The sequence below is a fragment of the Vicugna pacos genome, chromosome 30 (assembly GCF_048564905.1).
Source record: "Vicugna pacos chromosome 30, VicPac4, whole genome shotgun sequence".
Classification (NCBI taxonomy): Eukaryota; Metazoa; Chordata; class Mammalia; order Artiodactyla; family Camelidae; genus Vicugna; species Vicugna pacos.
This window is the reverse complement of record NC_133016.1, coordinates 11,310,453-11,336,596: the sequence shown is the minus strand read 5'-3', so window position 1 is coordinate 11,336,596 and position 26,144 is coordinate 11,310,453. Positions and strand designations below refer to the sequence as shown.

At 37.7% G+C, this 26,144-nt stretch overlaps 1 long non-coding RNA gene across 1 annotated transcript in view; it reads right to left on the bottom strand.

Moving 5' to 3' along the window:
* Window positions 1–26,144, bottom strand: part of LOC140690497 (uncharacterized) — a 238,717-nt gene that overhangs the window by 179,163 nt on the left and 33,410 nt on the right. The window contains exon 3 of the long non-coding RNA XR_012065806.1: window positions 1,536–1,626. This is a non-coding gene — a long non-coding RNA (uncharacterized lncRNA). The remainder of the gene's footprint in view (window positions 1–1,535; window positions 1,627–26,144) is intronic.

Genomic DNA, 26,144 nt, shown 5'->3' with positions numbered 1-26,144 from the left:
CAAATTAAACATAAACAGTCTAAACACACCAATTAAAAGACATAGAATGTCAGATGGGATACAGTGACTGAAGTGTATGATATGCTGTCTACAATAAACTCACTTTAAACATAACTACATATGTCAGTAATAAACAGCATTCAAAACATTCACTAAGACAGACCATACTCTGTGCCATAATACAAAATTCACCCAATTTAAAAGAATAGAAATCAGATACAGTATGCTCAGACAATAAGTGAAATAAATGAGAAACAAAACTATATCTAAAAATCCCCCAAAAACTTGAAAATTAAAAAACACATTTCTAAATAATCCCTGGTTCCAAAGGGAAGTATTAAAGGGAAATTTAAAAAAAGTTTTTAACTAAGTGAAAATAAAAATGCTACATAGTACTTGTGGGAGACAGCTAAAGAAGTGCTTAGAAGGAAACATAGCAATAAATACATAGTTTAGAGAAGAAAGTAGATCTTAAATCAGTGATTTAAGACATCTTAGAAACAACAAAAAGAATAAATTAAACCCCAAACAAGAAGGAAAGAAATAATAAACATAAACAAAAGTCAATGCAACTAAGAGCATAATGACAACAGAAAAAAATTAATAAAACCAAAAGCTATTTCTTTGAAAATTTCAAATTGATAAACCTCTAGGCAGACTAGCCAAGGGGGAAAAAAAAGAAGCTAATCACCAATATCAGGCTAATAAAAGAGATACTACTATAGAGCCTTTGGGAAAAATATTTGCAAATCACGTATCTTATAAAGCACTCATATTCAGATTACATAAATACTCTCAGAACTCAACACTAAGAGAGCAATCTATTTAGAAAGTCAGCAAAAGATTTTAACAGTCTTTTTGCTAAAGAAGATGTATAAATGAAAAATAAGCAGATGAAGAGATAATCAACAACATTAGTCAATAGGAAAATACAATATAAACTCAAAAGAAATGCCATTCTATACCAGCTACAACAGCCAAAGAATTGTAAAAGCAACAAAACAAAACAAAACAAAACGAGTACTGGGGAAGATATGGAGTAACTGCAACTCTCACACATTGCTGGGAAAAAATGCTAAATGAATAAAGCACTTTGCAGGAAACATCTTGGCATCTTCTTGTAAAGTTAAATATGTACTTACCATGTGACCCACCAATCCTAATCCAAGCTACTTATACATGAACAATGAAAACTTGTATTAACCAAAATCCAATATTAGAATGTTTATGGAGGCTTTATTCATAATTACCAAAAGCTGAAAATTATCAAAATTTTCTTAAACCTGTGAAGGGGTAAACAAACTGTGGTACATCCACACAATGGTACACTACTCAGCAGTAAAAGGAACAAACTTACTATACTTGTGACAACATAGATGGCTTTCAAATGTACTGTGCTGAATGAAAGAATTCATACCCCTGTCTCCATCTTCACAATTCGTCAAGACCTCTAGGCTTTGCTTAAGGTCTCTCAGCTTGAAATGTGATTCAGTAAATGCTTCAAGACAGAAAGCTAGAATGACTGTATGACTCACCTCACTTTTCCCCCTTCTGATGGGAACTACGACTGTTCACTTCTTGCACTCCAATATTTGAATGCAGTTATTTCTTACTTTGTTCAGTTTTCTGAAAGGAAGGAAAATTCAATCCTGATTTCTTCATCGTGGCTAGAAACGAAAGTATACACTTTAATTATCATATTAAAGTAAACAGGTCCGTTATACTTCAGTGCAATATTTACAGTAACAGTAAAACACAAGATAAGATTTCAAAGATATTTAATGGTCATGGTTATTATTGTCCCATGTGAGCTACTGGAATAGGCTGAGGTACCAATTATGCAGATTAGTTTAGCCTAAGGCCTTCTAAGCAAGGAAAAGAAATAGTACACAGACCAGCAAGGTGTTTTTACTATCTCTTTATATTGACATAGTTTCAAACGACAGAAATGGTACAAGGATAATACAAAGACCATGTTTATCTGTATTACTTTTCTAAGCAGGGTAAACGAATCACTACAAATTTAACAGCTTAAAACAACACGTATGTATTATCTCGATATTTATATGAATCAGGAGTCCAGGAATAGCTTGGCTGAGTCTTCTTCTGAGGTCATGTTCCCTCTGGAGCTTATCATCTTCTGCCCTCACAAGGTTGTTGGCAGAATTCAGTTTCTTTCAGCTAAAGAACTGAGCTCCGGTTTTCTTGATGGCTGTCAGCTGAAGACCACTCTCTGCTCCAAGAGGTCACTCGCCATTCCTTGTCAAATGCTTTCTCAGACCCTGTCACACACGACAACTTAGTGCATCAAAGCCAGGGGAAAGATGTCCCAAACATTTACACCTTCTTTTAAAAGGCTCGTCTGTTTAGATCAGACCTAACCAGGACAATCCTCCTTTGATTAACTTACAGGTAACTGACTTGGGATCTTAAATGCATATGCAAAATCTTTTCACCTTGGCCAAGTAGCATAATCTAATCACAGAGTGACATCCTCACAGTCACAGGTCCCACTCACACTCAAGGACAGGGAAGTATCCAGAACACGCACAGTAGGGGGCGGGAATCTCGGGAGCCATTATAGAATCCACCTATCGCAATACCCTTTACACAGTTCTCCTGTTGTAACATTTCGCCACATTTACATTTGCCTTCATCGCAAAGAGATTGTGAGAGATTTGAGGCATGGGTTACTGCAAAAATTGGCAGGCCAGGTAGAGTAATAAAGTGGAAAGTTCTCAAAATACAGGCAACATCATATTCTGGGTGTTTAGATACCAAAAGAGAATGAGGGATTACAGAGATATATCTTCCATTTCACCAGTTTTCATTCAGTTGAGAAGACATTTTGGATGTATGCCTTCATACTGTCTAAATCTGAAAGAAATGTGCACTCAAAAATAAAATTAATTTCGGAGAAAAAATGTACATGAGAGAGATTTTAATGTGAACAAATTAAATCCTTTATGTGAATCAAAATATACTTTATATTTGGGATAATTTTTTGTTCCTTACAGTTAGCCCCTACATTAAAAAAAAAACAGACATTTCATTAAAAGATGACATAAAATCTCTGAGATAAGAGGGAGCAACATTACAGAAAATTGGGAAAATGAAATCTAGAATGTACACCAAGAGTCAAATAAGTTAATGTATCAAAACTTGTTACCCTGAAGTTGGTGCAGTCAACCAATGTTATCTGTAAGTGGCAAAAGGAAGATGCAGAGTGCAAAGGAAGTAAACGGTGGAAATGAAAAATTGTGGCTTTAGGACTCAATCGTGATTTTGAACCTGCTTTCCACTTACAAATGTTTGTGCCTTTTGGCAGGTTATTTAGCCTTTCTGAGTCTCAGTTGCATCGTGTTTAACATTTATACATTTAGCAGGATTAAATGAGATTATGAATTTTAAGGGCCTGTACACAGAAGGCACTCAGTGAATTACACTACGGTTGATAGCTCGCAGGCCTACTGGGGGAATGTGACTTTGTAGCCATAATTTTTAAAATAATAGCAGAAAAAGTAATCAACAGGATTTGAGGCTTAAGTAAGAAAACTGTAGGTATGATATTGATACAACCAGTGTATTATTAATTCCAATCGAGACTTCCAATGCACAGACAAAAGTGATGTTTGTGTACTGATACTAGAACATATGACCGAATCTGTGAACAGCTGATCCAATTGCAAGCACTAGTAGGTTAAATACCGGAAAAAATGTTTCCAACTGATAAAGATATTCTCAGATCAAATACTATTTCTATGAAAAACTGTGCGAAGTAGTAAGAAATGAGGCATAAAAGAGAAGCTAATAAACTTGCATCATTATTTATGAAAGAATCAAGAAATGATGTGAGATGATGTCAAGAATGAGAGGAAAACCTGCCCAAATATGGACTTCACAAATATCGGTGTACAATACAAGAATTACTACAAAGAAAGAATAGTTGTGCATTTAGAATGATTGTCACACCATCTCTCACACTGAGGCAACCTCACTTAGCTACAAAGAAGCAATTTCGTAAAATAGAAAAGTAGAACTTAATTGTTGCAATGCTAATTAAAACATCACAGTGATGGGAAATGACTGTTATTTTGATTGAAGTCTTGTTAGGGCTTCCTATCATTTTCATGAATATAAAAATATAATCCCAGTTTTGTAGCAAGATAATTAAAACACTGAATATTCAGCCAAAATTTGCTCAAACCTGATGCCTCAAAAAGCTGAGTAATAGTTAAGTCTTCCTGAAATACAGATGTTCTTAAAAAAAAAATCTTTGCCAGCAGGGTATCAGTTGTACTGATGTACCAAACAAGCACATTATTTGGTGATGGCAAACAGGAAAATTGTATGAATTATAGCAGAAGTAAAACTCCAGTATTTTCAAAGGCTTTAATAGTAATATCAACATGCAACTATACTAGGCGATAGCTGTGAGCCTTGCCAGGAGAGAGGACTGAAGTAGAATATTTACCCAGAAAAAATGTCTCACGAGGGCACCTCAGACACTAAAGCGTGTGATTTACCCACCAGTATTCATAAACCTTTTAAGATGTTGATGCTCCGGTTGAAAAAAAAAATCATTGGGCACATTTAGAGGATGAATTAAAGTATTTTTCAAAGAATTTGTGATGTAATGAGGGAGAGGAAAACTTTTTATCTAAATGAATATTCATTACTGTAGGATTTTTTTAAAGCTCTATACTAAAATTTAGCGAGTTTCTCCAAAATTTAGGTTTGGTTTGAAGTAATGACAAATGAAATCAGGCTGACTCATCTTTCATGTTTCTCCATCTGTCCTTTTTCTTTAGACCTGACGCCTATACCTGGATGCCTGCAATCCTGGGAGTTAACCTGGCAGTCATTAGCACATGGTTTTTGAAGACAGATGCACAGATGAATCACTTAAGGCAGAAATAGATCATGAGGAGAGAAGCTGACCCCGAAATGAACCCCCAAAGACTGCCAACTTTTCTGCTAGGGAAGAAGGTGTCAACAAAAAATATCTGTGAAAGAGTAGCCAAAAAGGTCTGTGGAAAGCCAGGAAATAAAATGTGGAAAACGGACTAAAATATAAAAATATATATATTTTGGAAAAATATCCATAGGATTTGATAACATAGACATCTTTGGTTGTATCTGCAAGAACAGTGAGATATTGGTGAGGTACTGGATGCAGAAACCAGACTGAAGTGTTGACAGGTGAAACACTTGAGAAAAATTGAGAACGTATACGTGCACAACTCATTTCGGGGGATATAACTGAAGGAGAGGTTCAAGGAAGTGGAAGCAGCATGACAGGGACAGAGTTGTGCAGAGAATATGCTGATCAGCATTGTCAGTTATTACACACATAGGGACGAAACGCAGTTTATAGCTGATTTCCTCGACAAGGGTAATTTCAGTGGAGAGTTGAAGATATCAAGCTGCCATGGGCTGTAATAAAAGGTTAGCCATGATTTGAAGATATATGTCAGTTACCAATTTACTGCCGCTCAGCTTCACACCTTTCAATATATACTTTGTAATAAACAACAGCATTTCTTTAAATATACCTCCTTTAAAGTGAGAATGATGCTGAACTTTCTCAGGCGAAGGCACTGAAGGGACATTGAAAAAGGAAAGGGCTCTCCTACAAGTTTTTTCAGGATCCAGAGGTGGCTATGTGGGTGTGGGGACAGCCAATGAAGCCCACCCCCGCCACGGGCTCAGAACGTGGTCCCTCTGAGGCCTTGTAGCTGCCACCTAGTGATAAGCTTTCTGCGGCCCACTCTTCTCAATGGGAAGGGACATTCCTATGCGCTCTGAGGGCCTCCTGCCATCGCTGGCTCCGGAACTCCCACTGCTCACTGCTTATCATCTACGCCACCAATCGCTGTGACCTGCTCCCCGCCTGCGCTCTGCAGAATGAGTGTATTAGTGTTCTATTGCAACGGTAATACATAACCACAAACTTAGTGACTTAAAACATAAAATTTTCATCTTAAAGCTCTGCAGGCTGTCAAGGTGTCAACAAGGTGGATTCCTTCTGGAGGCTTTGGATAAGAATCTGTTTCTTTGATTTTTTTTTTTCTTGTTGTTTCTCAGCTTCTAGCAGCTGTTCATGTTCCTTGGCTCATGGTCTCCTCCACATTCAAAGTCAGTCATATTGCATCTCTCTGACCATTCTTCTGTAGCCATGTCTCTCTCTGGTTACAGGTGAGAAAGGTTCTTCACTCCTAAGGACCCAAATGACTACACTGGGCCCACCCAGATAATCCAGGATAATCTCTCCATCTCAGGGTTCTTAATTCAATCACATCTTCGAAGTTCCTTTTACCACAGATGGTAACATATTCACAGGTTTGGGGATTAGAATATGCACATCTTTGAGGGGTCATTGTTCTGCTAATCATAGTGGATTCCTGCTATCCCAGAAACTCCAGACCAACTCTAGCCTGGCTACATCAGCAAACTTCTCTGCTACATAATGGGCAAAATGACACCTTCTCCAATTAAGTCTGAAACCCCTTCCATCTTGTCCTTTCTTGGGGACTCTCCCTTAGTCCCAGGGAACCATACAGAGTTTTATTTTATTCTACATCTTACTTTGATCATAGTCAGTACTTCTTTATATTAAACTTACCCTGCTTAGCCTCCTGTGTGGCTTCTATCTCCTGATTTGGAACTGGACTGCAATATCACTTATCTGAATATATTTTCCAAAAGTAATCTATATGTGGAAAGAGAATGCTAAAACTAAAATAGGAGAGATGGAAGAAGAATCAAGGGTATTGGTTTTAGCTTAGTTTGTTTTGGCTTGAGGAAAAAAATATCAGCATTCTACTAAGTTGAAGAAAAGAATCAATACAGAAACAGAATGAAGTTACTAGAAAGAGAAAGTCTTGAAGATAGGAGAAGCTGGAATCCATTCTTAAAGTTGGAAACACTGATTATCAACCATGGAAAACTTCTGTAAAATTTCCATTTCTAAGCCCTCTCCTCATTTCGTCTTAATTGGCCTTGATTTAATTAAGGATTCTAATTTAATTGGTCTTGGGTAAAGCCCAAGCATTGGTTTCTTTGATGGCTAGCAGTAGAGAGGCAAGAATGGGGTAGCTATAGGCGAATGTGTAGACACAGAGGGCTTCAATGTTAATGAGGTCCCCTATGATTACCTCGACTGTTTCTGAGAAATTCAAGGTAATACTGCATGTTGACAGAGAGGTAAAAATTGTGAAACGGGCTTTGGGCATTTGCTGACAACCAAGACAACCTACTACATACACAATTATGGATTGAAGAGATAAGTCGTGCTTAATAATACGGGTTCAAAGAAGGGTGAATCATAGTTCCAGGCCTCTTAAGTAACTTGTTCTTTAGTTGGGAGAATGGGCAAAATAGTAAACACATGAATAATAATGCCAAGTAGAATGTGTTCAGTTTATAAGATATCGTAGAGGCAATGAAAAAAACTGGAGATTAGAGGGATAAAGGATATTGGTTGTGTGATGGGCAAAGATTTTAAGATGTGGAATTTAACATGTGGGCTTTGAAAGAAATATAGAAAGGAAAGAAGTGAACATTCTTGATACTGAGATAGACATGAACCCCATTTCAGAGTTTATGAGCAGATTAGCTTAGCTAGAGCAGAAGATTTTAAAGAGAATAGTGAGAGAGGTTGAATATATTATTTGGGTCAGATGTAGTTTTTACACAAGAGCTAGATGCAACATATTAAGAGAGGCCATAGATACTACACAAAGGAATTTAAGCTTTACTTTGTGGGTGATGAAAAGCCACTAAAGTGGCATCTTCTGCACCCTCCCCCCCACCTCCTGCAACACTCTAGTCAGTATTGACAGTGTGCTGAAAATTGCTGGGGCTGACTCACCGCGGGGTCCCAGCGACACGAGGCATGGTTATGAGTGCATAATTAACCAGAATGTGTTGTTGAATACCAAATGTATACTTCAGAATATCACAGGCCAAGAAACAATGTAAACACTTTAGCATAGTTAAAGGCGACAGTAGTGAGGAGAACGTTTTGGAATATCACCTAAGTCTTCCCCTTCTTGTATAGTGTCTATCTTGCTCTTTAGCTTCACATGAGGTTTTGTTTTCCTCTTTCAATTATTTCACATAAAACAGATCCATGAAATGTGCTATCCTCCAAAATGGAAAAAGGATTCAGCCGAAGCAGTGAAGTTAGTGTACCCTTTACCAGGCTTTCAGAAATCCCTAATGGCTTTTTACATCCAATCTTAAGAGAGAACTCTCGATTTCCATATTAAGAACAAAGCTTGGAGGGTTGCCCAAAGAATCAACACTGAAACAGGAGCGGGAGTGCAGGAAGTTGTGCATGTTATTTGAGAGAAAGATCAAACCCATGAGAAACAGGAGATTCCTCTGGAACTGTGAGTGGGGGTTAGCTGAAATGGGGTTAAGAGACAAATAGATTTGACATGGAAGAGTCATGATTACCACCAAGGCTTTAAATTCCAGTTGGGATGGAATAAAAACATCCAGAGAAGTCTGGGTGAAGACTGATGTACTTCTTCTCCAGGTCTAGATTAGGAGAACTAGAAGGTTTTCAGAGGAATTCTAAATTTGAAGCAATACACACAACACAATATGAAAATGAAAGAAGAGGGATGGCTGGTTAAGGTTCTGGGTCAGGGGTGAGCCTGGAAACAAGAGTTACTTCTGTGGTTTTGTTTACACCAAAGCAGGAATCTAAACTCCAGGGTATGCTTGCCTCTGAGAGTACACATATATTTTCCAAGGGTAATAGTTTTTAAAGGTTTAAGTAAAATTCATATTCAGATGCTTGACTTCCAAATGTACCCCTTTCAAACTGTACTCGCATGAGAACTCACCAAGAACTCACTCCTTATCTTTTTACAATAATCCTTCTTCCAGTTTACAAAACACGAACATACTCTTTGGCACACTGCACGAGTTGTAAAAACTTATGGGACACAAAACAAAGAGACAATTTGAATGACTGGCAATTCCTGCTGAGAAAGTAAATACCTCTAATGATGGGGTTAAAAAGATTTCGTTTGTAAATCAGATGGTTGTCCAGTCTTCACGTTCAAAAATTCAGGTGGAATCTATAGAGTTGTCAACTGTTAGATTACTAAAAACACTCCTGATTAAAGATCACTTTGTGAAATTTGACGCATAACCAGGGCAGACCTAAAACTATTGAATGGCACTGCTGTAATAAAACCACTGTTATTTCCATAGAATGTGAAGTCTTGTATGTGGACAAGATTTCTGAACACTTATATTTGCAAACACTTTCATTTTTTAAATTTATTTTCATTGTTTAAAGCATTTAATTGGCACCAAAACAATGCTCATCTCTGCAATATAGAAAATATCATCTCTATGAAATAAAGAGCAGATAATAATAATTTTCATGGTAGTAATTAAATAGCATTAATTGAGCTCTTGCTGTTTGGGACTGTGCTAAGTCCTTCCTAATGGTTCCATGAGGCAGTGCTATCATCATACTCATTTTTTTCTATTTTTAAAATTGAAGTATAATTGACACCTGACATTATATTATTTTCAGGGGTGCAACATAATGATCTGATACTTGTATACATTGCAAAGTGATCACACTATAAATCTAGTTAACGTCCATCAATGTACAGTTACAAATTTTTTTTAACAACAAATTTTAGGATTTACTCTCTTAGCAACTTTCAAATATACAATACAGTATTATTAACTATAGTCACCAAGCTGTACATTACATCCTCGTTACTAATTCAATTTATTTCATAACTGAAAGTTTGTACTTTTTGATTCCCTTCACCCATTTTTCCCACCCTCCACATTCCCTACCCCTGCCCTTGGCAACCACCTATCGGTTCTCTGTGTCTATGAGTTCTGTGACTGTGTGTGTAAATATATATATAGATTCCACATATAAGTGAGATCATATGGTATTTGTTTTTCTGTCTAACTTACTTCACTTAGCATAATGCCTTCAAGGTCCATCCATGTTGTCACAAATGGCAAGATTTCATTCTTTTTTATGGCTGATTATTATTTTCTTTACCAGTTTACCCATCGATGGACACTTAGATTGCTTCTATGTCTGGGCTATTGTAAATTCTGCCATAATGAACATGGAGGTATAGATATCTTTTTAAATTAGTTTTTTCATTTTCTTCAGATAAATACTCAGAAGTGGAATTGCTGGATCATATGGTAGTTCTATTCTTAATTTTTTGAAGAATCTCCATACTGTTTTCCACTGTGGCTGCACCAATTTACATTCCCACCAACAGTGCACAAGGGTTCCCTTTTCTCCACATTCTCCCCAACACTCATTAATTCTTGTATTTTTTTAAATGAATAGAATTATTAGAATTGTTTCATTCAATAATATGTAACAGTCATCCATAAATTCTTAAAATAATTGGAAAAAGCCTCCTTTTTATTATGGAATAGATTTTAAATAAAATTTTACCTAAATTTTGTAACATATTTGGGTTTTTTTTTAGATTAACTAGGTGCCAATAACAATGGAATTGATAAACATGAAGAAACACTTTTTATCATTTGGAGCTTATGGTCACAGAAACAAAAAAATTAATTTTATTTTATAGAAAAGTATGGTAGAGTGAATCAAACAGATTTTCCTACACTAATGTTGCATAAAAAGCAATGCAAACCCTCAGTATCATACAGAAATAAGCATATATTTGTTCATTCATCTGGAGCAGCTGGAAGTTACATGACGAAGGATGGGTAAAGGGTTAGTACCATTTTTGCCATCTAGCATTAAAAGCATTAAAAGATATAAGAACAAATTCTAAAGGGAAAGTCAAATACAAATATAAACTACAGAGGTAAAGGTCCAAGATAGAATTTGTGACTTTTAAAAGAAGAGTTTGTTCAATGTTTTTAATATGGATGATGGTATCAAGTCACTATGGACTTGATCGTATTGGATTCACTTCCAAAAGTGATGCAGCAGTTCTATTTTTAAATGTCAATATTTGCAACATAGTAAATGTCTATCCTTTGCAAGTGTTTAAATTTATGAAGAAACTAAACAAAAAATGTGTGAGTAGTGAATAGATTTTCAAAATTATTTTAGGGAGTATGTGAGCAAAATAAATTGAATTCCACTGATAATGAATTTCCAGGACCAAGGACAGTATGGAATTTCTGAGAGATTATGGACGGCAAGAGACCTGAGTCAGATCAAAGCTCATCATCTTTGGGAACTTCACAGTAAGAGGTGATGATGACAGCAGAGCACACAGGACACCTGAGGTAGAGTGCAGCCCAACCTGTTCTGGGTAAAGACTTGCACACAAAACTTCCATGTCCTATGGAGAGTCTTTATACTAAAAAAAATAAAAACAAACAAACAAAAAAAACCCCAAAACAAACAAACAAAAAAAACTCCAGGCCTTATGGCATAGCTAGAAATCCAATACCAGGAATTCCCAAATTAGGCCTACGGTCTGGGTATACAACTCATAGAGTAACTATAGGATTAAGGCTTAAGATAGGAAGCAGATAGTCTGGTGTCACAGACTGGTATCAAAGATACACAGAAAGAGGTCTCATCACAAAACCATATCCTCTTTAAGGCTGAGAATTATAACTTGCATCATTTGCTAAATTACATACCAAAGTTCAAACCAGTTCACTTCAGCCAACACAAGGCAGGAAAGGCACTGAACAAACAAACCAGGTCACACAATAGTGGATACAATGACAAAGCTGATGGCTAGAAACCCAAAGGAACAGCATCTCGACCAGAGGATAGTGTGAAGACTAGATACACAGCCACCCCTCCCTGTGCCGGGAGATTTTATTAGATTCTCCCTGCACCCAGGCAGCGTCTTGGGAAGGAGGAGGGGCAAAGGAGATTCCTCAAGAAGTGGGTTACCTTCTGAGTTATGATTCACAAAAGATTATTAAAGCAGAAGAGATGAAGATATTTTAATTAAAAAGATTAAGTGGTTCCTGACAACCACATGAATGTGTGCTTGAGAGCAGGATGTAATCCATTATAGGAAAATTCATGCTCTATGCTTTGTATGTCTAAGTTGTGGTGTCCTTATATTGAATACAAATAACAATAAAATTTATGAATATAGATACTCATGTGCATTATAAAATGCCAAGCACAATTAAATAGCCTATTTTACATAATTAGAGATTTTAAGATTAATCATATAGTATCTTCTTTCGTATCATTTAAAACATTTGAATATTTGATACAAACAAAAGAATATGTGTGTTGACTCAAGGAAATAGTATTAATGTAAAACAATTTAGAAAGAAATATAATTGGGAGGGGTAAAAAATCACCCACCCAGATAAGAAATTTCTTATCAAGTCATGATAATCTGTAACGCCTAGATTGTGAAACTCTTTCATCTACTCATTTTATGAATGTCTAGTGTCTAGCTCTGATGGAAAAACTAAATTACACGAGTATCAAGATTTGGTCTTGCCTGAAGCAAGCAAATTAACTAAATGATTTCTCAATTTTCCTTCCACGTCCTATGATTTAATGAGGTTGTGCAAAAGATGACTAAACACAAAATGTGAGGAAATGCTGTCAGCGTTGAGTGTTTCCCCTTAGAGATGTGAGCGGCTTCAGAGCCTTGATAGTAAAGGAAGTGTGACCTTTTATTGAAGGACTGAGACTCATTACATGTATTCATGAGGTATTTACCAAAACCCATTAAAGCAATTGCTTTGGTCTCTTTCTTCGGAGGTCAGGAAAAGAGGACAGAGTATTTTCTAGGACTGGCTTCAAGAAGGGACCCAGGGATGGATACGCCGGGATAAATGACTAAAGGGTCCGTGTCAGTCACAATCCAGTTAAGAGACAGAAATCGCAATAGCGCTTTTAATAGAGAGGATTTAATACGCAGAATTCAGTCAGTATAAAGAAGTATTACCTATATGAACTGAAAAGGCAAAAAAACCCCACTGAGATAGGACGGAGGTAGCTCTGCATGAAGCAGCTGCACACCCACACCGAGAGGGGCTCCAAGGAGATAAAAACTAGACCTTTCCAGAGGGGACGGTGGCGGGCTAGTGCCCATGTCTCTGAGGTTGCTTTTGTGATTCTTACGTGAATTCCAAAATGGAGTTAATTGCTGCTTCTCCAAAGAACTGCTGCTGTTGGGGTGAAGCAGTAAGACTGTAGGAACCGGGGAGATGTTTAAGGGTGTAAGTTTGCAGCTAGGAGATAAATAGGGCGTAGGGTTCTAATGCTCAGCATGGTGGTTACAGACAACAATACTGTAACATAAACTTCAAAACTGCTAAGAGACTAGATCTTAACTGTTCCCATCACACAAAAAGAAATGATAATTATGTGACATGATAGGGTGTTAGCTAACCCTACAGAGGTAATCATATTGCAATACATAAATGTATCAAATCAATTTGTTGTATACCTGAAATTCATACAAGTTACACATTAATTATACCTCCATAAAAATATATTTTAAAAAACAGGAAATAAACAGGAGCAAATCCCTTCTTCCCTTTCCAGCTTTGCTGCCTCCCTCCAGCACCCAATTGGCAGTCTTGCAAGGGCATCCTCGTCCAGAAGATCATCCTGATTGTTGAGGTGGGATGTAACGAGAAAAATAACCACCATGAAGCCTTTCAGAAGCTGACAGTCCAGCCCAAAACTTAACCCAAGTGTTACGTATACCTTCTGCAGAGCTGTGCTGTGACATCTGGACATCGCTCTCCTTAGAAATAACCTGGTACTCATCTGGAAAACCCGAGAGGGCACATATACTGGATTTTGTGCTGATAATCTTCTTCACTTTACTGTTCACACCACAAAACTGCATGCCAAATAAGGTTATAATTAAAATGAAGATCCAAGCAATGAATAAGCAAGTATGCTTTAAGAAGATACAAAGACATTCTTTCCAGACTTATGAAGACATTGGAAATTAAAGGACTAAGACCTTTCTCAAAATCACAAAACTAAAGGATGATAGAATTACAGGACCACAATCCACTGACCCTTAAACCATTGTGAACCTCACTATACATTGTCACTGCCCTGATACCAACATAAACAATTCAAGTGTTACCATGAGGCATGCTGGGTTCAAGTCAGAATTATTCCTTAAAATAAGGCACAATCTAAACTGGATGCTGCTATGAAGTGGGTCATTTCCATTTCCATTTGGCCCCATATCATGGCCAAAGAAGGCCTAGTTAGTAAGACCACATCAGCTGCTGCCCTTCCCAGAACATGCTTCACTCTGATTCAATTAATAAAATTGACTTGAAGAAGGTATGTTATCAAATGCCATTTTCAGAATACACAGGGGAACTTTTAATTTGTTTAACAGAACTATCACCAGGTTCTAGAATGCCAGGCACTGGGGAGGTGCTGAATTAATACCGCGAAAAGGACACGGTCCCTAACACCAAGAAATTCACATTCTAATTGAGTTGTCACATCAGATGAAGATGACCTGAAAAGTACCAACTGTTATATCAAGATGGACATAAAATGCCAGGAAATGGGAAATGAAGGATATAAGAGGTATGTGTCATCCTTACACAGGGACCAACTCATCTCTGCTCATCTCATTTTTTCCAGTTGTCATGTTGCAGAAAAATGTGTTATAGCTCAGTGTTACAGCTCAGTTGTGAAAGCAACCTGGATCCGGGCGAGAGACCAAGCAGCACTCAGAGAGTTGGAGAACTCACGTTTATGACACCAGCGGGCCCAGAGAGTAGTTAACACTCCAAGCTCTGGACCCCGTCTGCAGGTTTACACAGGCCTTTATAGGCTGCCAGTTTTACACTTTGCAACATCACATGCAAATAAAGTATAACAGAAGTTGACCAACTAGGAACAAGCTTTGTAGAAATAGACCAATCAGGAGTGAGCTCCATGCAAATGAAGTACTACAAATCGACCAATCGGAAGTTAGGGAAGTGGACCAATCAGAAGTGAGAGTAATAATCAGGAGTGAAAGAAATAACCAATCAGAAGTGAGCTCAGGGAACCAATAGAATTTTAGGGGTAAGTAAGCCGTTTCAGAGGCAAAAAGTGAGATAGAGCCTCTCAGCCAGGGAACTGGATGGTGCTGGCAGGAGAGTAGTGGCCCTGCTTGGGGGTCCTGCCGGTCTTTTTATGGGGCTTCCCGCCTCAGTCATACATACCAAAATCAGTATGTTTACTCTCATAAGTAAACACCATAAAACAACTCCGCAGATTATTAAGAACATTTTTCTTAAGTTCGATAACAGCTAACGTAACTCCCGAGACAAGCAGAAGACTTTCACAGAGAGATGAATGTTCTCACACAAATCTTGGAATTAGGCTGGGCGAGGCACTTAAAAGAGAGTTCTCCTCCATTTTCAAGTCTTCTCCAAAGCGTTTAGTGTCACAAAATACACTGTAGCCAGTATATTTTGGTGTGTGTGTGCGAGAAGAATCAATGTGGGCTTCTAAGGCCTTGGCAAAATGCCGTGCCATGATGGGCTATAGGGGAAAGGAGGCTCAGATAAAGAAAATAAGAAAAAAGGAATAAGTGAGCTGTCAGGAAAACTCAATCTTATGTACTATAGTTTTCCTTCTGTATGCCAGAGACCTAGGAGGCATGCCAAAAAGTAACTGGATGATGGGAAAAACTATATATATGAAATAGTCACAGAAATTAACAATCACGTTACATAAATCTCTAAGCCCATCAACTAGATATTCTCAGTATATAATCAATCACAGTAGTCTTCATTGCTTCCAGGTCTCTCTCCTGTCTGTCTGTCTCTCTGTCTCTGTCTGTCTCTCTCTCATAGTTCACTCAAAGTGCACTACTTTCACTCAAAGTGCACAGCAGCCTGAAGACAGGAAATCTGCATCTGGGGATGTTAAAGTAACGTCAGGAAAAAGCCTGTGCCCATTTTACACCAGCAAAGCAGACCTGAGCCTCTGTTTCCCAAGAACCAGGAACAGGAGGACTAGTTCCACCAGGTGACATCTGAACCAGAGGGACATCAACAGATTCTAAAGAAGAGAGACAAAGAGAGAGAACTGTACAACAACTGAAGATCTATTGGTGACTCAACCTACACAGACCGTCTATCACACAAAATTTCCATGTCCGTCTCCAGCAAGAAGCCTTGCTGCTAAGCTGGAGCTATTCACAAACACACCAGGTTGAATCCTTGGCAATTGCCTTCTTGATTCCTGCTTTTAGTAAGCTCTGAAATAATTTGTTTATCACTTGGGCCATTTGTTGATAAATGGAGTTCATTCACTGTGTCCTCTAATTAATTAGTTTGCTTTCTGTGTTATTAATGGAAGCACAAGTATATCCATTAGCCCTTTGGGGGCCCTCCTGCATGCAGCCTTTGGAAAAGGCATGTTTCAGAGCCCTGTAAGGTGCTGACTCTTGGTTGTGCTGTCTGGGCTTCAATCGGAAGTCGGAGATCTTCCCAGGCAATCAGGTATTCCTCTAGCCCAAAAGGGAAAATAAATATCTGCAGGATTGTACTTCTCTTGAAGTGACTATGATTTCACTGCAATTTCCGTCCAAGGCAACATGCATTTTATCAGACTGAGGTTCAGCCATTATGTTGCTAATTAAGTTAACAAGAGCTGTGCGCAGCTTAATTTGCAACCAGCTATCCTATACACTGTTCAATAAAGAAAGCAGCATTTTTGTGATGATTCTGTTTTTAAGCCTGGAATTAAATTAAAAACTGTAACGATCCCTATGAAGGGACATCTGATGTGTATGTTCAAAATGCAGAATAGGAGAATATACTGTTTCGCACATTGGATCCTCACACTTTTTATTTACAGATTTACTGCACAGCGTAGCCGAAACAGGGGTAATTACCTGTGTACATTTTAATTCATCATAATTCAAATAAAATGTGTTTTGCTGCCCAACTTTCTTCTTGCAGCTGTCATTCTGCCCAACGGCAAGCAGACTTTTAGTAATGAGTTAGCCTCTGTTGATCTGCCTCTCCTCCAGTTTCTAGGGGCTAAAAAAAGAAATTCTCTGGTTCATTTATTCAGTAAATATTTACTGAGCATCTCCTGTGTGCCAGACATTGCACTAGGCTCTAGGGACTCAGAGGAAAAAATAAATGTTCCTAAGTGGGATCTGACAGAGGCTCCAAAAGAATAATCATGTTCATTCAATCAAAGAAAACTCAGTTGGGAGAGGAATAGACCTGGGGTAGGATCCTGAAGACCAAGACTCAGGTATATGGTTTTTAAATATGCCCAAACTCAGTCACTAACCAAGGAAAGAAAATGAAATAAGCAAGTTGTCTCTGGGCCTCATTTGTTCATTCATAAAGTAGAGGTTCACCTATTATTAAAATCCTTTTTAGCAGATTTCGTGAATAATCCAAATTCTCTCATGACCTATCTTCAACCAAGTACTACTTCCTCAACTGGAATGTCTTTCTCATTCCCTCCTCCGTTTCTGTGTATTAGAAGACCACTCAGTGAAGTCTGCAGTCTACTTATGTGCTCTATCGATGTCAGATCCCTACTTTTCATTAGTATATTCATTATATAAGATGGTACCATTAGGGGAAGCTGGGTGATGAGTATCTGGGATATATTCATGCTATTTTTGCAACTTCTGATGAGTCTGTCATTATTTCAAAACAAAAAGTTTGTTTAAAAAAAAAACAAAATTCAAAACGCACCTCAAAAGTGAAACCAAAACTGGTATCAATCTCCTTTTTCCTTCCCTCTGTTGTAACATTCTGACTGCATTATAGTTAGTTACAAACCCACCTGCCTCTTGATTTTTAAACTCTAAGAGATAGAATTGCACCGTATTTATCTTTGTATCCTCTGTAGACCTTAGAATAGTTGCTTTTCTAACCCAGGTTCATTCAATTAAATTCAACAAACTGGGTTCAAAACACTGGTTAAAACATTTCCTAACATCTCTTATCTCATCAGGGAAGCTCTGCCTTACATCCTGTTTTCCCTTTCATGGCATTCAGCAGAATCTGTATGCAGAACGTGTGTGGGCTTTTGGTTCACACACGCATTTTCTCAAGGTGCCTACCAGCAAAATGTGACTGGTAAGTAACGCTCACCTGGATACCAAGGACAAAGAGAGTTAATTAACCAGTGATGGCTGAATATAGTACATAAATAATAGAGCATGAGAGAAATAGGGGTTATGTTATACAAACATTCAGGTCCTGCAATATCCCGTTCTGGATATGGTTTTCAAAACGAAGACAATTAAAATAAAGTCCACTTTTATTTGGTTCTGAAGATGCTTTCTCTAAAGCTTTTTGAGATCTTGCAGCTCCAACATTAAAATATACATACATAATGTGGATTCCTGGAGATGAGCACAAGAAGGGGCTCCGAAAGGTCATTGCTACCCACCTAGGACTTGTATTTGTAAAAGTTGGCAGCAGTTGGGATCATTTGTAGCTGCCAAGATAAAAACTGCTATGCCTACATATCTTGTAAGTTTTAAAATATAGGTCATTGCAAATTATTAAAATGTAATTTCACTAAAATTAAAATATAATAAAATAAAAAAATTAAGTCAGTGACAACCACTATTTGAGAACATAGGTAAGTTACTGAAAGAAAAACATAGTAGGGAGGGTATAGCTCAGTGATAGAGTGCGTGCCTAGCATGCATGAGGTCCTGGGTTCAATCCCCAGTATCTCCATCAAGTAAGTAAATAAATAAATCTAATTACCTCCCTACCCCCCAAAATAATGATGTCCAGGATAGGAAACTGCAGAAGCTAATAATTTTTTAATTGTTGAGATAGTATAATTTAAATGGTATTTATACTTGATTTTGCCTCTGGGAATAACTGATGAATGTTTAGAAATATCTCAATCACGAATGAATAGAACATAATTTCTAACGGTTATTTTTCCCAAAATGTTGTTGAGTATAAATGTAAATTCCACTTAATCAAAAACTTAAAGACTATAAAAATATTTTACAATTTATTTACTTTATTTGAATGCCAGCTACATTTGCACATGTTTTGTATTAGAATCTTATAGAACATCTATTAAGAGTTTTAACCTTTTCTGACACTTATGCCCTTAATCCTGCTGAAGTTTCTTGCATATTACATAAGAGAGAGATCCAAATTCATCTTTTTCCATATGTATAACTTTTTTCCCAGCTCCATTTATTGGACAGTTTCTCATTTCTCCTGAATGACCTGAAATGCCCCATTTATAATACCCCAAAGTTCCATAGATGTGTAAATCTGTTTCTGGGTTCTCTTTTCCATTGGTCAATTGTTCTCTGTACCAATAAGTAACTGACTTTCATTAGCCTCTTAGTAAACCCAGGTGTCTAACAGGTAATTACCTACTCTTTTTCAAAACGAGCCTCGCTCGTTTTGATACTTTGTTCTGCCACAAAAATTTCAATATCATCTTATTAAGTCAATAAACTGTTTAGATTTTGATTGGAAATGTATTGGAAATGTAAATGTCTATTATAATATGAAAATTTACATCTTCACATATTTTGGGTTTTTATGCATGATTGTGATAGCCACTGGGTAGATATGGAGCTTCAGAAACAGAAAGGAAGACAGCTGAGAAATGTGCAGAAAGGAGGAGCCGGGGCTCTTGGTGATGTGACTAAATTCTCTGAATCGATCTGTTCCTGAAGCTCCAGACCTACGCAGCAACTGTTCCGTTACCTAAACAAACAAGTCTATTTTGTATTTAAGCTAGTGTAAGTCTGGTCTTATTTTGCATGCTATACAAAATTCCTTAACTGGCAGTACCCTCCTATGCACTAGGAGGAATTTGCCGTCCCTGGAAAAAAGAAAGGTACAAGCAAAGAAGTGCTTACACACGTAGTGGAAAAAAAGTTTAAGATGAGGAAGATAAACAGTCTGTATGTATTCCAGAAAATGATGCCTTTTCAAATGGTTGTATTGCTTTAATGACCACGTCTAGATTTTAAACTCCTAAGAGCTGAGGTCTTCAGAGCCAGGTGGAAAGCTCACAAGACCTGCAGGAATCTTCATGCTTCCACTGGATGACCTGGGGGGATTAATACAGCACTTTTGGAACTCAGTCTCCTCAACTCCACAATAAGCATAACGTTTCCTAGCAGGGTTTTTTGAAAGAGTCTTATGAGACAAGAAGGCTTGACATAGAAGAAGCGTTCAGTAAGTCACAGAACACTGTGGTATTCTTTTTATTAACAGAAGCAGTGTGAGTTTTACCTCAAAAAATCATTATGTGAGCTGAAATGGTCCACAGCCTTACCAGCCTAGGGTATCTTCTGTTACAGTAGAACCTGATTTTTTTGTTTGATGTTTTTCTCTTTCAGTATTTTCCACCTCTTCCAGAATAAGACCCTAAGAATGTGTCTCAAATGCATCCACCTGCCCTTAAAGCTGTTGGCTGGGCTCTCCAACTCCCACTGCGGGGACCCTGGCTTCAGCTGAAATGCTCCTTCGCTCTGGTCCCTGCTTGCACAACTACCACCTGGCAACTCTGACCTGCCTCTGTGGACCTCTCAGGAGGGGTGCTGGCATCCAGACTCTTCTCTTCCTCTGGGTCAACAATGTCACCCCGTTATTTGCTTTGTTCATCTGCTGGACCTCACTGCTGTTTGTGATGTTTGAATCATTGCCCTTCCTGCTGTACCACCTTGCCACTTCTCACATCTGTTTCCAGCTGCCCTGTGTCGGTTCCATAGCCAGATGCTCCGGTCTGCTCCTTTCCCCACCCCCATGCTGATTAATTCCACTCCATAGCACTGGATAAAAACCACAGTGCCATTTTCTCTAAGCCTCTGCTCCAGGTTTCAATTCATGAAATACCAATATGTAGTTTTAACAAAAGAAGCTTACCTGGGTCTCAGTCACTGAAACAGCTCCAGGAAATAGTTCTCAATTTGTGTATTTCCAGTATGTATTACAGCTTTCTCCTCTAATATAATATGCGGCTATAAAATAGTGGGTACAAATGTGGCCCAATTTCTTTTTTCATGTTATAAATACAAATTTAATGCTTTATTATAAATTGCTGTTAGTATAAAAATTTACTTCTTATAATAGCATACTTTATTATTTTTGAAGTTGCCAAGGTGATCTTTTTTTATTTTATATAGTCGATAACTTTATTTTGCAATTGACAGAAATAATTTTATACTAGGATATACCTTCTCCACAAAGCAAGTAAATAGTATTTTCATATGAGTAAAGAGAAAGAATTGGCCTCAAATAAAAGTGGAATAATAGACAGGATCATGTTTCAATTTTACAGTCTTTCTGCCCATGATACATACAACATTTGACTTGTAACCTTCCTTTTATATTCACCATCTGCATTCTGCTGCAACACAGGAAATGTGAGATGAGTCCAGGTCGTTTGGATCTATAATATTAAGTCTGAACATAACATCTAAATAGAATGAGCCTGGTCTGGGGCAGTGGACTAGAAGTCATATAATTTCTATCTCCCAGTCACCATTCATTTATTATGTCCTTGAGCAAATCATTTAACCTTTCTATGCCTCAGACTTTTCTATGAAATAAGATAATACCTATTCCCAACACAAGCATTTGTAAAAAAAAAAAAAAAAATCCAAAATTAAAACCGTCTGGCATTTCACATAAAAGAGCTTTTAGGAAAAAATAATTCCTGGGCAGAAATTTGCAAACAAGCCCTACCTACCTCACCACCACCTTTATATATGCAGATTCTTTGTTAACCTCAAGAGAGGGAGACAAATACATAACTCTGTCTAGAAGCCCAGACTAATATAATAATACAACATCCATCAAGCACTTACTATGTGTCAGGCACTGCTCTAAGTGCTTTACATATATTACCTCTATTAATCCTCGCACTAACTACACGAGGCAGGCACTCCTGTTAGTTCAGTTGAGGAAAGTCAGTTAGGCCATTGAGGAAAAGCAGGCACCAGAGGTTAAATAAATTGCCCAAGGTGAAACGGCTGGCAGGAGGCTGGAGCTATGTTGAACTCTGGCTGATCCAGAGCCCTGGCAGTTAGCCACCCCCGGGGGCTTAGCCATCCCTACTCTGCTGTGACGCCTCCCAGGATCACAACAGACCTGTGCTCCCCTGTAGCTGGTACCTGAAGGGGCTCTGGTTGCCTGAAAAACTGAGAACCATCCAGGGGAAAACTCATCCCAAAGGAAGTGATGACCGAAGAGCACAGATTTGGATAAGCTCTCCATATTGGAAGAGACAGATGATTTTTTTTTTTAGCATCATGATGCCTATAGCTTGGAATGTTTTTATACAGGCCAGCCATTCAATTACTCAGTGGATAATTACTAAGCACCCACTGTGTTCCAAGTACTATTGTTGTTGCCACTGAAGACATCGATAACCAGAAATACAGAGTCCTTGTCTTTTATTGGGGCTTGTGAGGCATGAATACACAAATAATAAGCAAACAGATCAATAACTAGCATCATTTCAGATATCAAAAATTGTTACGACAAAGATACAGGAAGGCCTTGTTTCTGAGCCCTATGGAGAAGACAGAGTGAAATCAAAGAAACTGGTTCTGGGAAAGCCATCGAACACTGTTGAAGGCAAGGTTGTAACTTCTGCAACAGTGGTATGAATGGGGGAGTACTTTCCCTGCTTGTGTTCCTATGGAGGGGGTGGTCAGGGGTAGCAGAAACACAGCAGCCTATGCTACAAGGTGAACTGGACTAGACACTGTTCTTTATCCTAACAGAAAGATGAGCCAACAACAAGAATAAGGAATTCACTGAAGAAATTAAATATAATAATAATCATCATGAAACAACAAACATGAAAACAGATCTCACTGTTATTACAGAAGTGAAAATCAAATTGTAATAGTTTTCTTTTAATTAGATTGGTATTATTTCTTTAAATATAACATATAGTCCCGAGAAGATATGTGAAGAAATATAAATTATTCTACTCAGTAATGATTTACTGAGTGCTTACTGTGTCCTAGGTGTTTTGCTGGGCACCAAGGACACATTCATTGATTCAACAAACATTCATGGAGCTTCTACTGGGTATGAGGCACTTTGCTGAAGACTGGGGGTTCCTGGTGTTCAGGACAAGAATGGTTCCTGCTCTCATAAGGCTTACATACTAGAAGAGGAGAGAGATGTTTTAAATACACACACACACCAAAATGTGTATTTAAGTAGTGAAAACTCCTCTAAAGGAGATACTGTGGCTCCTATAGGAGTTAATAATATTAGAAGTAATCTCATTAGGACAGGAGAAATTGCCTTTGAAAAGTTAACATTCAATCTAAACTCTAAAAGAGGAGTAGGAAACAGCAGGGCAAAGAGGAGGGGAAAGTACCTTTCAAGTAAATTCCACAATATGAACAGAAGCATTAAGTAAGGTGGAGCAAATGTGTTTGAGAAACTAAAAGAAAAATCAGTGTGGCTGAAGTACAGCAGGTGGGGAGCGGGGCAGGAAGGGAACGGCAGGGATGAGATGGAGAGCTGAACGGGGCGCAGGCTGTGCAGAGCAATGAGAAGCCGCTGCCGGGAATTGAGTTGACAAGTGACATGATCAGAAGTAGTGGTGAAAAATGCAGCTAAAGCTCTGCCTTCAAAAAGTCACATTCTCATAGGGAAATGGGTATTTTCGAGTGTAACTGGAGGAAGTACAAAGAGGCATAAAAATTTTGCTGGGCAGTTAGGTAATATCTCTAAATCTAAAATACAGTTGCATCCAGCAACCCTTCATATTTCACAGAAATCCTTGCGTATGTATAATGACGTTAATGTTATTAAAAATTAGAATAAGTCTAAATGTCTATCAAAAGGATATTCAATGAATACAATATAATGTAACCATAAAATGAAATATGACACAGCCATTACAAAATGAGCTTAATCTGCACATATTACCCTGTAAAGATGTTTTAAAAACAGCAAAGTTTAGGGCTGTAGGTATAGTTATAGCCCAATTTTCTTAAACAAACATATAAATAAACAGTTGGCCTTTGAACAACATAGGTTTGAACTGTGCAAGTCCGCTTAACATGGGTTTTTTTTTTTTTCAGTAGTAAATACTACAGTACTACATGGCCCATGGTTAATTGAACCTGCAGGTGCAGAACTGGGAATACTGAGGAACCCAGGTGCTGATGGAGAAACGGCCGATACGGAGGGCTGACTATGTAAGTTATAGGTAGAGTTTGAACTGCATGGAGCATTCGTGCCCCTAACCACCCCTGCCATTGTTCAAGGGTCCAATGTATGTGTATCAAGGAGCTTTATACTTTAAACACTCCTATTTTTGCTAGATTTCATTACAATGATTATTCATTAAGATGTAACATTTATCAAAAAAGATACTCAAATACATTATATAATATATGAGATTTTCTAAGAGGGGTATGCATGTTTATAATAAAATAGAAAAAGATATTTTTCAAAGCATAGGTAACCAGACAAATGGACAGACAGGCAAAAAGTTACATGCCTGCCACTTTTGGTCAGCATATTTTTCCTCCATTAAAAATTAACACCAGCCAGTAGGCCATGGGTAAACAACTCAAGTTTACAGGGGTAGAGATTAAATTCCATTTCCAACTTTTTACATAATTTGTTATTGTTGATTTTATTAGTATTTGCTTATTACCAATATAGTATGAAATATGCACAGATTGTATGTTCATTTGTTTTAGACCCTCTAAGCCTTAGGACAATGATTGGTTCATTGCAAGCATCCAATAAATGATTACTGAATCCAAAGATTCTTATAGTTGACTTCTGATCCCTTAAACTCAGGAAATCAGCCTAGAAAAGTGAAAATGCCTGAGGCCATATGAGAAAGAGGCAATCCCACGTCCAGGAATCCCAATTTGCCATCTAACGAGGACGTTCAAACTGACTGCTGACAAAAATGATCCTAGCTGCAACTCAGTTTGATCTCGGAAATGGTATTTCTCCAGACATCACAGAAGACTTCCTTTAAGGATAATGTCACAGCTGACTGAGATCTCATCAAGGACCTCGAATGCCCAGCAGAACCACTTTAAGTGCTCTCAGCTGAAGCCAGCAAAGCATCATTTAATTATGCAGGATTTCTGATTGCTTATCATCAACCCTGTCCTCGTACAGCTCTTCACCCCTTGTGCGTCCCCTGGATGGAGAGTCTCCATCAATCTGAATGGCAGCTTTTGTGAAGGAAGATGTGAGATGGCGCAAGATGGGAAAGGATCAGTTAGGATCTGAAAGAAAATTAGACAGAGAGCAGGCCTTTTCTCTGAAATTCCTATAATGTTGCCTCATTCACCAACTTGTTTACCTGATATCAACCATTTTACAAATTTCAAATCTCACTTCTTAGCTGATAACAGATGTTAATATATTTCAGGTGAATGAGACATAAACTAGTTATATGTTTTGAGATTAAAAGGTAATGTACCATAAATTATTGATTAAATGGGACTTTGGAGCACATTGAAAAACAATTTCATAGTCTTCTTTGCATAGAATAGAATGAGAAGTTATTTTGCCGAGTTTTCCTAGGAAATACGTCTTATGTTTTGACATTGAAAGATAGTAGCTTCACTGTAGAACAAAAGCATAACTTATTCTTTGGGGATAACCTTGAATTAAGTGATTTAAGTGTTCGCTAACAAGGCCAAATGAAAGCTATTAAGTCAATACTCATCCACTCTGGTTTTAGTATTTCAGGTTCTATAAGGATTCTAAATTTCAACAGCCTTAGCATATTGAGATTAAATAGCTCAGAAAGACAAAAATATATATATTCAAGTTATCCCTTTAAACAACTATCCACCAAAAGAATAGTTGTTCTTTAGACCAGAAAAAAAGGAGCAAAAGATGCATATAAATCTTCATTTTCATTTTTCTATTTCTGTGATACGGTGTACACTTCCTCCCCATAAAACAATTAAGGGTAACCATGGGCAAGCCAATTTAGATAACTTTTCTAGGAAACACATTCATTCTGTTTTCAGTACAGTTCTATTGGGAGTCATTGATAATTGATACTTGACAACCTGAAAGCATTTCCTGATTTGGAGCAGGTGCAGGTTTCAATAGGCACGCTTCACAGATGAAACAACAAAGCCCTCCTTGATGTGATTACACTTATTATTCTGTGATCGCTCCTTCCTGATCAGGCATAC